This window comes from Prionailurus viverrinus, chromosome C1 (genome assembly GCF_022837055.1).
Source record: "Prionailurus viverrinus isolate Anna chromosome C1, UM_Priviv_1.0, whole genome shotgun sequence".
NCBI lineage: Eukaryota > Metazoa > Chordata > Mammalia > Carnivora > Felidae > Prionailurus > Prionailurus viverrinus.
In genome coordinates this window covers 141305610-141318546 of record NC_062568.1, presented here as the reverse complement: position 1 = coordinate 141318546, position 12937 = coordinate 141305610, and positions in this window count along the sequence as shown.

The window sequence follows — 12937 nt, the reverse complement described above, 5'->3', positions numbered from 1 at the left end:
CCACAAAGTAAACATGTGCCAACTATGGTCAATGTGATGAACACCAGTTCTCAAAATTTAATGTGCATACATATCACCTGAAAACCATGTTAAAATACAAATTCTGAGTCAGCAGGTCTGGGATAGTGCCTATAATTCTGCATTTCTCACAAGCTCCTAGGTGATACCAATATAGGTGGTCCATAGTCCACAATTTTAATGGCATGATGTATACAATCAGAAGGCCTGAAAAAGTAAGTGGAAAGTGAAATTTTGGGGGTTTTGGTAAAACATTTGCTTTTCTGATAAAAAAGCAAACATTGTTGAAGCCACCATATTCCTTTGTTTACAGCACAGATACAGGGCCTGTCTCTGCAGCAGCCACTTGCAATCATGAGTAAAAAGGCACCAATTCAAGGTTGGTAAAGAAGAAATGTAGAAATTGCTTGTCTTTGATGTCATCATTAAGCCACTGTACCAGCCCTGGACTGCCTTGTAAGAAAAATAAATTGGTATTTGGTGAAGCCACTGTAGGGACCAAGGGCAGACTGCCCCAAATAGGCCACTTTGCCATGAATATTATTTTGCATGAGAAGTAATCAAGGGGTGCCTGGATGGCTCAGTCGGTTGGGCGACTGACTTCGGCTCAGGTCACAATCTCACAGTTCTGTGAGTTTGAGCCCTGCATTGGGCTCTGTGCAGACAGCTCGGAGCCTGGAGTCTGCTTTGGATTCTGTGTTTCCCTCTCTCTCTGCCCCTCCCCAACTCACATTCTGTCTCTCTCTCTCAAATAAATATTTTAAAATACATGTATTTAAAAAAAAGAGGTAATCAAAACCCAGCAGATGCAGGAAAAGCTCTCTGCCTCCCCAGCAACTGCCTAAATTTACATTGGAAAGGAGAGCCTGTACCGAGAAGAGAGCTATTAACAGAGACTCCCCTTTACCTAAGAATGTTATCTGTATAATAGGGCAAACTTTTTTTTTTCAAACCATCTCCTTTCACCTTCCTGCTACTGGCCTTCCTCCCCTTGGTATCCTTAGACCATACTCCTCTCCTTAGTGGTCTCATGGTCTTTGAAATTCCATGTCTGTGTGGATTCCTTGTACGAACACCTATTATATTTGTTTTTCTCCTGTTAATCTATCTCATGTCAATTTGATTCTAAGTCCAGCTAGAAGGACCTCAAAGGGCAGGAAAGTCTTCCTCTCTGACACTACTATTAATTAGGTGAAAACACATACAGGCTATAGATACTAATGTGTGGACCAAGGACAAAACAAAAACAAAACAAAACAAACAAACAAAACAAAATCCAAAACCAGACTAGTAGGAAAGGGAGTATGAAGAGCAAAGGACCTGGCTAATCCACTGCTATAAGCTTCTTTGAATAAGCAAGGATCTTATCTGAGTCCCACGTCAGGGGGCTAGTGAGACTAGTGAGACCAGCTTTTTCAGAAATAATTCACTAAGAACTTCTTTTAATGTCAAAATGATGTGGGAAACAAAGGCATAAAGCAATGGCAGATAAAATTAAATTTCCTTCTAACCCGCAGCCTATTAGCAAATACTTGAGGCTGGCAGAGCAAAACATTTCTCCAGGAACCTCTCCCTACTTTCTTAATGTTAATGCTCCACTAGAGAGGAAAATAACCTCAGTTTGACAATAGACAGGCCTCCAGTATCCTGTGAGTCTTCTTTAGCATGTGAAAATCTCACTGGAAACATCCCCAGGACTTTACCTCACCTAATGCCATAGTATATAACCAGTCTCTCCTCATGGCCTCGGGGCAGCTTTTTCTGCCCAGGGGTCCTGTCCCCATACTTCAATAAAATCACCTTTTTGCACCAAAGATGTCTTCAATACTTCTTTCTTGGCCTTCAGCTCCAGACACTACAAACCCCACTATCATCCCAAAGACTTCATCATTTATTTGGTGCCCAAACACGGGGCTATGGTTCCTTTCATCTGGACTCTGAGCCGGTGCAAACTTGAGGAGTAGTCTTTCCTTCCTTTACTCTCATTTCAGGGGCCTTTTGAGAAGTATGGTCTTATTGGAACACTTTCATGTCAATTGCTCAGGCTGTAATCCTCTCACCTGTGGCTGTTCTGTGGGGAGGAGAAAGCCTGCCTTTTGGCTGGAAGTTAGTACCCTGGCCAGAATGGTATTAAGACTCAGAAACTCGATGCCCTCTCTTTATTCCTGTCCTTGTATAAAGTTGTCTGTCTTGGGCATGGGACAGCCACCTAAGTCACCAGGATGGCTGCCAATCTTAAGACTCAGGTGTGAGGTTTCCTCCCATTGGCCTAACATGATCCAGCTGCTTCTGGCCAAGGGACCTCCACTGGGAGCCAGCAGAAACCAGTACCCAACTGAATTAAAAACCCAAGCAGGAAACATTTCCTAGGGAAGTTGGGTATAAAGACTATATGTGTTGGAATGTTGCTTAGATCATGATGGATTTCTGTCTTTACTTTTTTCAGTCAATGTCTTCCAGTAACTAAAACTGCAGAATTGAGTAATTTTGTAAAACTTTTCCAGTGTTTTCCACGGGTTAAAAACGGAGGGTTTTTTGTGGCCTTCTCCAAGAGGCAAGCCATAGTGTGGTGCAACATGGCCACCAACAGCACAGCACAGCAAGCGCCCCACCCCACACCGGTGCTCTGCAACAAGTCAGCAAGGCCAACTAGGTCCATACGCTGGCACCCATTTGTAGTCTAGAATGCACTGGGGAAGCAGGAGGAGAGCCGGCCTCCCTCTTTCAGGAACCCTTAGTGCCTTAGTCAGTGGTCAGAGTGATTTTGTTTCAGGGACGCCTCATGTTGCTTTGACACCTCAGGAACCTCTGACATATCCTGTGCATGGGACGCCACCCAGGAATGGGGGGGGGGGGAGATTTTCATGGTAATGGAGCTTCTCTCTCTCTAGGAGGAGATTGGGAGCCTCTCTGCGGTTCTCAAGGACTCTCCCTTGGGATGCCTTTTTAACCCACTGAAAACCATTTGGACTGCAAAATTTGGGAAAGGACTGATCTTCTTTAACTCTGCATGGCCTCAATAGGATCTAGCAGTTAGATCTCTTCTGCAGGAAACAGGGCAAATGGGTAGAGGTACCCTTGGTCCAGACCCACCCTCACGACTCTAAATCAGGACCCAGACCAAAAAGCCTCTTAACAGAATGTGTTAAACTCCCTCCTGATATATTGGATGTCTAAATAGGCCTCCTCCTGATAGAACTCAGTCGCTGGATGAACACAGGCCATCCCTAATGAAGGGGATGCTGACTCTTTCTCTCTGTTCCTCATGGGGGGTTTCTCCATCACTCATTTCCTGGGTAATGGCTCTAACTGGATCTAACTGTGGTTAGTCTACCCCAGGACAGGGGCTTTAAGAAATATTCCCAAGCAAAGCAGCTGCCAAAACTCCCTTTGTTTGGAGGAGATTCCCTGTGTTCTCTGGCCTGACATGGACTGCATATTTCCACTTGGTGGTGGAAAGGAAAACAAACATGACATCTACTCCTCTGTCCCAGCTGATAAGATTTAGAACTGGGAATCCTCTTTCTCTACCTGCTGGTGGCATCTTGCCTCTTCAGCCTCCTGTTTCTGCACCACCTAGGGCCTGCATAACTGATTCTATACCATCCTCCATTCCTCCACTTGCACCACTGACTCCTCCTCCCATCCTCGGTGTCAAGGAGAGAAGAGCACCCACTTGGACTACCCATTTCTGATTTCCCCACTGGTGTCCCAGGTAAAAATTGACCATGGGGAACAGATTGTTTTTGAAGTGGATGCAAGTGGAACATATTTGGTGTTTAAACTAATTTAAGTTTGTTGGTTTAATTAAAATAGACCTATCAGCATTAAATATAAATTTTCTATTCTATCTAGGTTTGCTCAAGGTCAAATAAGCTTGTGTTGTCTCTATTACAATTTGTTAGCAAGAAGATGACTTAAAATAATGGTTAATATCTGTCTCAAAATTTTCATGAGTAGCTAAGATAGTTTTCAATCTTTGAAAGCTTTAAAGTTTTGCTTCCATGATAATTGGGATTGAATCCATTGGACTTGTAGGTCTTTTCCAAGCAGAATGGAATGCTACAGGATTAATTAATTACTAAACATAAGATTTATCTGCTTTTGACTTAATTGCAGAGAAACTAAGGATATTTGGGTTTAATGGTAAACAAGCCTTGTACTTTATAACTTCCTGTGTTTGTTTGTTTGTTTTTTTAACAAACTTCCCAGGACTTAAGTTGTAAATAAAGTCTTTTTGACCAATTAGCCTTCTTTGGTATGTTAAGTTACTCTGGAAGCACTGTCAAATATAAGCCTTAGGGTGTATTGCTTGGGTAAATACTATAACTGCTCAAACATATGTGTGATTCCTAAAGTTGTAATATTTCCTGGTAAAAGGCCTTCACTTGATATTCTGATTATTTAAGTGTTATGTGCCACAAAAATAACTGAATGTCCCTGTCAATTGCATTATAAGGAACTCTCATCAGATCTTTAATCATGTCCATTTTTGACTCTTCTGTCGTAGTTTTGTGGCTCTTGTTGGAAGTATGGTTGGGTCTCCAATGTTTGCTCTTCCACATTAAGGGAACTTTCTTAAAATATCTATGACATACAGAAATGTGATAAAGTATTCCTTTGTCAACAAACTAAATCATTTAACTTTTCTACCTAAACCCTCTGAAATTCAAAAACTCTCAGTGAATATTCTTTCTTCCATGGCAATTGTACTTATTTGCATGAGTTCAATAAGAATCTGTTCATCTTATAACAGGATACCATTGGAAATACGGGTTATAAGACCATACAGCTTTAAGGAACTAAGGTTGACTTTATGAAGCATAATGCCAATAAAGTCCCTTGTTAATGTTGGCCTGATACCTTGCTTACAGAGTTCCCAGCAGCCTTATCAGGTGAGTAAAGAATGTCACTTCCCGGCAGGTGCAGGGACCTCATGAAGAAGAATTCGCCCAAATCTACAGGTATTGCAGGCATGTCTGATGTCAAGTATTTGGCTTGGCTTCTGCCTGGAGAGGCTACTAAATGTTCAATCTAGATTACTTATGAAAAGTTCCAGTAAAGCAAACTTTAAGAGATGTATATGATCAATTGTTACTTTTGCTGAGCTTATGTAAATAATCAGGCCAAATTTGTTAAAACTGGACTTGTTTTACAAATGAATTAGTCTTTATTTGGCTATCTCTAGAAACGAGGGTTTTTAGAGAGAAAAATTACGTTTCAATAATGCACCTTTGTGGATGTTAAATTCTAGCTCTGATACTCTTTAAATGTTGTTCGTCTAAGTTGGACAACTTGAGATGAACTTGAAAAAAATTGTCACAATAGCACAGGTATGGACAATCTTCTTGCTTGTTATTCTGTGGGGATAACAGGACCCCATGGGCATATGATTGTTTAAACAACTGGAAAATGGGATAGATTTTCCCAACAATTGTATGAAAAGACTATAGTGCCTTATTAAATTATTCATTTGAGGCCAGGTTAATTCATACATCTCTAAATAAATATACAAGTCATAGCCTTCCTAAAACTTATCCGACAGTTACTAGAAACCTATCCCATATAAACGCAGCAGATACACTCTATTTAAAGGATCGGAAGTCTAATACAGCAGGGGATTTAACTCAAAAATGGAAGGGCCCCTGACAGGTCCTAGTATGTATTCCCACTGCCATAAAATTAGAAGGCCATTCCTCATGGACTGCCATAATCAAGAATTAAAACTGTCCCTTCCTCACAGAAATCCAGCATGCAAGCTGACACACCTTCTTATTCCTGTGAACCAGTGGAAAACCTCAATTTTCTCTTCAAACTACAATAAAGGACTGGAGGAAAACTAACAAAGGTTTTTTATTTAGGCTTCTCTTTTTCATAATATTAACCTTTATTTTGTTGTCTTTTCTGGTGTCTCCCTGCCTGGTGCCAAGACTCCTTCATCACCATACCTTCCAGAAGACAGATGATTCTTTCTACTCAAGGAAGCTCATACATGCTGTTTCCCCTGGACTGGTCATCTTTGCCTTTTGCAACTACCCTATACCTTCTCTAACTGACCAATGTTGACCTATAGATAGGGACATCTCTACGCCCCTATCCAGCAGGAAGAAGTTATAGAAAAGAAGACCATCCACCCTCAGCAACCTTAAAGATTTTAAGGGTCAAAACTGTTCAGTGGGGAATGATATGGGAAACAAAGGCAGAAGGAAATGGCAGATAAAATTAAATTTCCTTATAACCTGCAGCCCATTGGCAAACACTTGAAGCAGGCAGAACAAACCAGTCTGTCCACGTGGTCCCGGGGCAGCTCTTCCTGCCCATGGGTCCCATCCCTGTGCTTTAATAAAATCACCTTTTGCACGAAAGACATCACAAGAATTCTTTCTTGGCCATTGGCTCCGGATTCCACGAACCCCCATCATGCCAAAACCTCATCAAAAATAATGTCAGTGATATGCTTTCCCAACTTACATACATAACAATAACTGATAGTTACTGAGCAATTACCATGTGTCAGCCAGTGTTCTAAATGTCCCATATGTATATATGTTTAATTCATTTAAGTCTTGAACCATTCTTTGAGGCAAGTTTAATATTTTCCTCACTCTACTCATAAGGAAATTGAAGCATGGAAAGGTTAAGTAGCTTAACCAAGTTCACTCACTTACTTAATGATAAAGTTGGGGTTTGGACTCAGGCAGCACAACACCAAAACCTCATATTCTCAGGCACTTTATCTTATCGCTGCCACATAAGATAAGACCTCTGGTATCTGTGGCTTTAAAAAGGAATACATATATGCATATGGATTTGAACACTCATCTCAATAAACTTTAGTCCCCCAAGGGGCTTTGTCCACAGGTGGGAAATTACTCTCCCAATCCAGTGCTGCTATTAACATCTCTAGGCTGGCATTTCCATATTGGAAACATTCGAAACTTTAAAACTTCAATTTTAGAATCAGATGTTTAATATAGCTATGAATATAAGCAGCTACTGTTTGGAGGCAAAAATTCTAATTATAAAGTAATTTGGGGTCATCCTAAGACAGCAATGACCCAGCCTACTCTATCAGTCAATCAGAGAAAGAAGCACCGCTATTTGGACCACAAGAGCAAATACATTAAGATCTAGGTGCTTGTGGGGCACATGGGTGGCTCAATCAGTTGAGCGCCTGACTTCGGCTCAGGTCATGATCTGATGGTTTGTGGGTTCGAGCCCCATGTCAGGCTCTGTGCTGACAGCTCAGAGCCTGGAGCCTGCTTTGGATTCTGTGTCTCCCTCTCTCTCTTCCCCTTCCCCACTTGAGCTCTCTCTCTCTCTCTCTCTCTCTGTCTCAAAAATGAATAAACATTAGAAAAAAAGAATAGAATAAGTAAAATTTCAAAATAAAACAAAATAAAAAATCAGAATACTAAAATAATAAGCTATTGATTTCTCACATGCTAGCCCCCCAACAAGGTCTGGTTGAAAGTCTTGAACACACTGGAACTCCACAAGTACTTTTTTTTCATCCAAAAACTAGGGCCATACTATTTTTCTGAACTAATCTCCTAAAAACAAAAAAACTCTAAATACTAAACATATGACTAATTTCATTTTAGAAAGAAAACCAAGTCAATTAATTTGAATTAAACTGAACATTGAGCAAGTTGCTTATTATCTCTTTGCCTCAGTTTCCTCATCTATGATGTGAAGATAATAATAGTACCTAACTTTTGGAGTTGATGTAGAGATTAAATAAACTATTATGCAGTGGTAAAAAAATATATAAGATAAAATAAAACATTAAAATCCTATCTATTCTGTAAGACTCTGATTGATTTCCTAAATCCATCTTTAGCCCTGACTCAGAATTCCTTGCTCCTTCCTTCATGTTATCACATATTTTTATTATAGCATCTATCACCTTGTATTCGAGATCTTCATAGGTCAGTCTTCTTCAGTAAACTGTAGATTACTTAAGGGCAAGCACTTTTTTATCTTCTGAGCTTATCACAAAACGAATACTCCATAAGTATTCTAGGAACTAGGTTAAAGTATATATGACGTGTTATATACAGTAATCACCTATTTACTGTGCTTTATCTTAGTGCACTTCAGATACATTGCATTTTCTACAAACGGAAGGTCTGTTGCAGCCCTCCATGGATCAACCCTATTGTCACCCTTTTCCAACAGCATTTGCTGACTTCATGTCTCTGTGTCATGTTCTGGTAATTCTTATAATATTTCAAGCTTTTCATTATTATATTTGTTCCCATCATCTGTGATCAGTAACCTTTTATGTTAATACTGTAATTGTTTTGGGGCACCGTGAACTGTGCCCATATAACATGGTGAGCTCAAATGTTTTGTGCGCTCTGCTGCCCCATGACTGCCCTAGCCATTCTTGCATCTCTCTCCCTCTCCCCAGGCCTCCCTATTTCCTGAGATACAACAATATTGGGTTAGTCCAATTAAGAACCCTACAAGGCCTCTAAGTGTTCAAGTGAAAAAAATAGTCACGTCTCTCATTTTAAACCAAAAGCTAGAAATGATTAAGCTTAGTGAGGAAGGCATGTCAAAAGCCAAGACAGACTGAAAGCTAGGGCTCTTGTGCTTAATAGTTAGCCAAGTTGTGGATACAAAGGAAAAGTTCTTGAAAGAAATTAAAAGTGCTACTCCAGAGGTCACAGAAATGTTAAAAAATAAAATAGACTTATTACTGAAAGGAGAAAGTTTTAGTGGTCTGGATGGAAGATCAAACTAGCCACCATATTCCCTTCATCCAAAGCCTAATCCAGAGAGCAAGACCCTAACTCTCTTCAATTCTGTGAAGGCTGAGAGAGGTGAGGATGCTACAGAAAAAAACAAAAAAGTTGGAAGCTAGCAGAGTTTCATAAGGTTTAAGGAAAGAAGCTGTCTCCATAACATAAACGTGCAAGGTGAAGCAGCAAATGCTGATACAGAAGCTGCAGCAAGTTATCCAGAAGATGTAGCTAGAGTAATGAAGGTGGCTACACTAAACAACAGATTGTCAGTGTGATGAAATAGCCTTCTATTGTGAAAAAGACACCATCTAGCACTTTCCCCTTTAGAGAGATAAAGTCAATCCCTAGCTTCAAAGGATAGGCTGACTCTCTTGCTTAGGGGCTAACACAGATAGTGACTCATTTACCATCAAGTTGAAGCCAATTCTCATTTACCATTCCAAAAATCCTAAAGCCCTTAAGAATTATGCTAAATCTACTCTGCCTGTGCTTTATAAATGGAATAACAGCCTGATCATGGCACATTTGTTTATAACGTGTTTTGTTTTACTGAATGTTTTAAGCCCACTGTTGAGACCTACTGCTCAAAAGAAAATGTTCCTTTCAAAATATTACTGCTTACTGACAATGTACCTGGTATCCAATAGCTCTGATGGAGATGTACAATGAGATTAATCTTGTTTTCATACTTGCTAATATAATATCTGTAGCCAATGGATCAAGAAATCATTTTGACTTTCAAGTCTTATTATTTTAAAAATATATTTCTTAAGGCTATACCTGTCTCTGATGAAGCTGGAAATTGAAAACCTCTGGAAATGATTCACCCATCTAGATTCCATTAAGAATGTTTGTAGCGTACCTGGCTGGCTCAGTTGGTAGAACATGTGACTCTTGATCTTGGGGTCATGAGCTTGAGCTACACATTGGGTATAGACATTGCTGAAAACAAACAAACAAACAAACAAACAACAACAAAAACCTTTGGGATTCATGAAAAGTGGTCAAAATATCAACATTCACAGGAGTTTGGAAGAAGTTGATTCCAACCTTCATGGATGACTTGGAGGGGTTCATGACTTCAGTAGAGGAAGTAACTACAGATATGGTAGAAATAGTAAGAGAACTAGAATTAGAAGTGGAGCCTAAAGATGTGGCTGAATTGCTTCAGTCTCATGGATAAAGCATTGCTTCTTACAGATGAGCACGCAAAGTGATTTCTTGAAATGGTAACTATTCCTTGTGAACAGGTTGTGAAGACTGTTGAAATGACAACAAAGGATTTAGAATATTACATAAATTTAGTTTATAAAACAGTTGCAGGGTTTGAGAGAACTGCCTCCAATCTCCAAAATGTCTCCAATGAAAGACATTTTATTGTTGGTAAAATGCTATCAAACAGCATCACATGCCAGAGAGAACTCGTTTGTAAAAGTAAGACTCAATCAATGAGGCAAAATTCATTGTTGTCTTATTTTAAGAAATTGCCACAATCACCCCAAATCACCACCCGGATCAGTAAGTAGCCATCAACATCAAGGCAAGACCCTCTACCACAAAAAAAATCTTACGACTCACTGAAAGCTCAGATGATGCTTAGCATTTTCTAGCAATATTTTAAATTAAGGTATGTTACATTTTTTAGACATAATGCTACTGCACACTTAAAAGACTATAATATATAGTGTACACATAACTTTTATATGCACTGGTAAATCCAAAAATTCATTTGACTCACTTTATTGGGATATTCACTTCATTGCAGTGGTCTGAAACTGAACCTGAAATATCTCCAAGGGATGGCTGTGATATGTTTTGCACAGATAAGATGGCTTATTCTCCCCAGTTACAGAAATCTTGTCTTTTTGATTAGGAAAAGAAAATTTTAATATGTGAGAATTTGGTTTTTGCACTGGAGTTTTCATTTGTTTTTAGTAGTCTTCCATAGATGAAGGGTTTGACAGATTACGAATTGGGCTCCTTACCAGGAGAAATGATGTGTCTTCAAGAGCACAGCATAGGGGTTATAAATATGGCTGAGGAATCAGAATAGGACTTTAGCTTGGTTCTGACACCTATTAGCTGTGTGACTTTGAGCAAGGTATTAAGGCTCAACTTTGTCATTTGCAAAATGAGAAAATTTATCTATTCGCAGGGTTGTTGTGAGGATGAAATGAGTGATAGAGTCTAAGAATGTCATATAGTGCTTGGCACATAGTAAATTCTTGATAAATATTATTTGAAAAGTTAAGGTATAACACTCTATTGTAGACTCTGTTCACCAGGAAGATCCTAAGACAAGGATTTGTGTACAAGCAATTTACTAAGGAAATTCGTGAAGAAAAAACGGTAAGAGAGGAGGAGAAGCAGGACAGGAAAAGAAGAAATCAAGCAGATGTGTTGATTACAGGCAAAGTCCAATGGAAGTGGTATCAGGCTGACCCCACAGGGATCTTTAGTGTATATGTTACACCTTGGAATTTGTTTCAATCTGAAGCAAGGCACTGAAATTTCATCTCTGCACCTTTCAGTCATTGGCTAACCACCACCTGGGAGAATATAAGCTACCTCTGGCTGTCTGCATAAATGGACAAAGCAACTCCAGTAGCCTGATGGCCATTCTCCAGGTCATGATCCCAGGTCATGGGGTCGAGCCCCACATTGGGTTCTGTGCTGGGCATGGAACCTGCTTAAGATTCTCTCTCTCTCCCTTTGACCCTCTCCCCTACTCATGCGTACTCTCTCAATCTAAAAAATAAAAAATGAAAAAATAAAGAAATCTGTAAGAAGGCTGCCAAATTGCCTGTTTATGAGATGAAATATCCTTGAAAATGGAGGGGTTTAAACCACTCGATTAATATTGTAAAGCAATTAGATGAACAGGGCATTCCTCTAACAATGAGAGAAAATGGAATCATCTCCACCCCTCCATCCCCATGTAGAGAACATGTAGGAAGGTAGACTTCCTTTGATTATGTAAGACCATATAGCTCTTTATAACCATAGATACAACTCCTTAATGGATATGAATATACAAGTTTGAGAGTAAGAGCAAGAAAGAGCTTAAGTGCTACTTTGTGGAATAGAGAAAAAGTATTTGGAGTACCAGGAACTTAATAATCCTGAAAGGAAAGAGTGAGAAACAGAGAGTGAGAGAAGGAAAGGGAAAGCTGGGCACTAAGTAGAAAGAAGGGCATGAGATCCCCTTAATGGTGGGATGTCCCAAGAACATAAAAGAACATGTGATTTCATATTGTTCCCTATTTATTTATTTTTTATTTTCTAACATTTATTTATTTTTGAAAGAGAGAGAGTGCAAGCTGGAGAAAGGGAAACACAGAATCCAAAGCAGGCTCCAGGCTCTTAGCTGTCAGCACAGAGCCTGAAGTGGGGCTCGAACTCACGAACTGCAAGATCATGACCTGAGCCAAAGCCACTTAACCAACTGAGCCACCCAGGCGCCCTACATTGCTCCAAAACCCACAAAAACAGTAACAAAAACCAGTCATTTCCTTTTCAGGGTTTGGAACTGATTTGGAAATAAACATAGGAGTCAGTTCACCAAAATATCAATGGTGAAGTTGGACTAATAAATATGACTTGACCTAAAGCCACAATTGGGATTTCTAATGCTTCTCTCCAAGTCTAGAACTCAGATACTCCCTCTGCCAGACCCAAACCATAGTCTGCAAAGTTATCTGATTTGGTGTCGAGAGAATCACAACCTCACACAAAATGGACACTAGTAGTAGGGAAAGAGAATGGTTTCCAGATGTGGCTCTAGAAGGTGGGAATGAACCCTGACCCATGTGTACTTAGAAGGGAAAAAAAAATCTAGAATAGAATACACACACTGTTGACTGATAGATCCAAAGGAGCAGGAGGAGGAAATTTCATTCCATCCAAGAAATCATAAATGAAATCATACACCATATACCTTCCTCAATATAACAATCCAAATCCTCTTTCCATAAGGAAAGAAACTTGCTATTATTCTCTGAACATGTGCCTGACCCAAAATTTAAAAATTCCTTAACAGGAGACCTCTGTCACCATGGTAATCAGAAGTCTGTCCCTCTCTGGACACTTTAGAATTATTCAGCTAAATTCCCAGAGAAGAGGAGAATCTGGAACGGGATGTTAAAAGGAACGAAAGAACGTAAAAT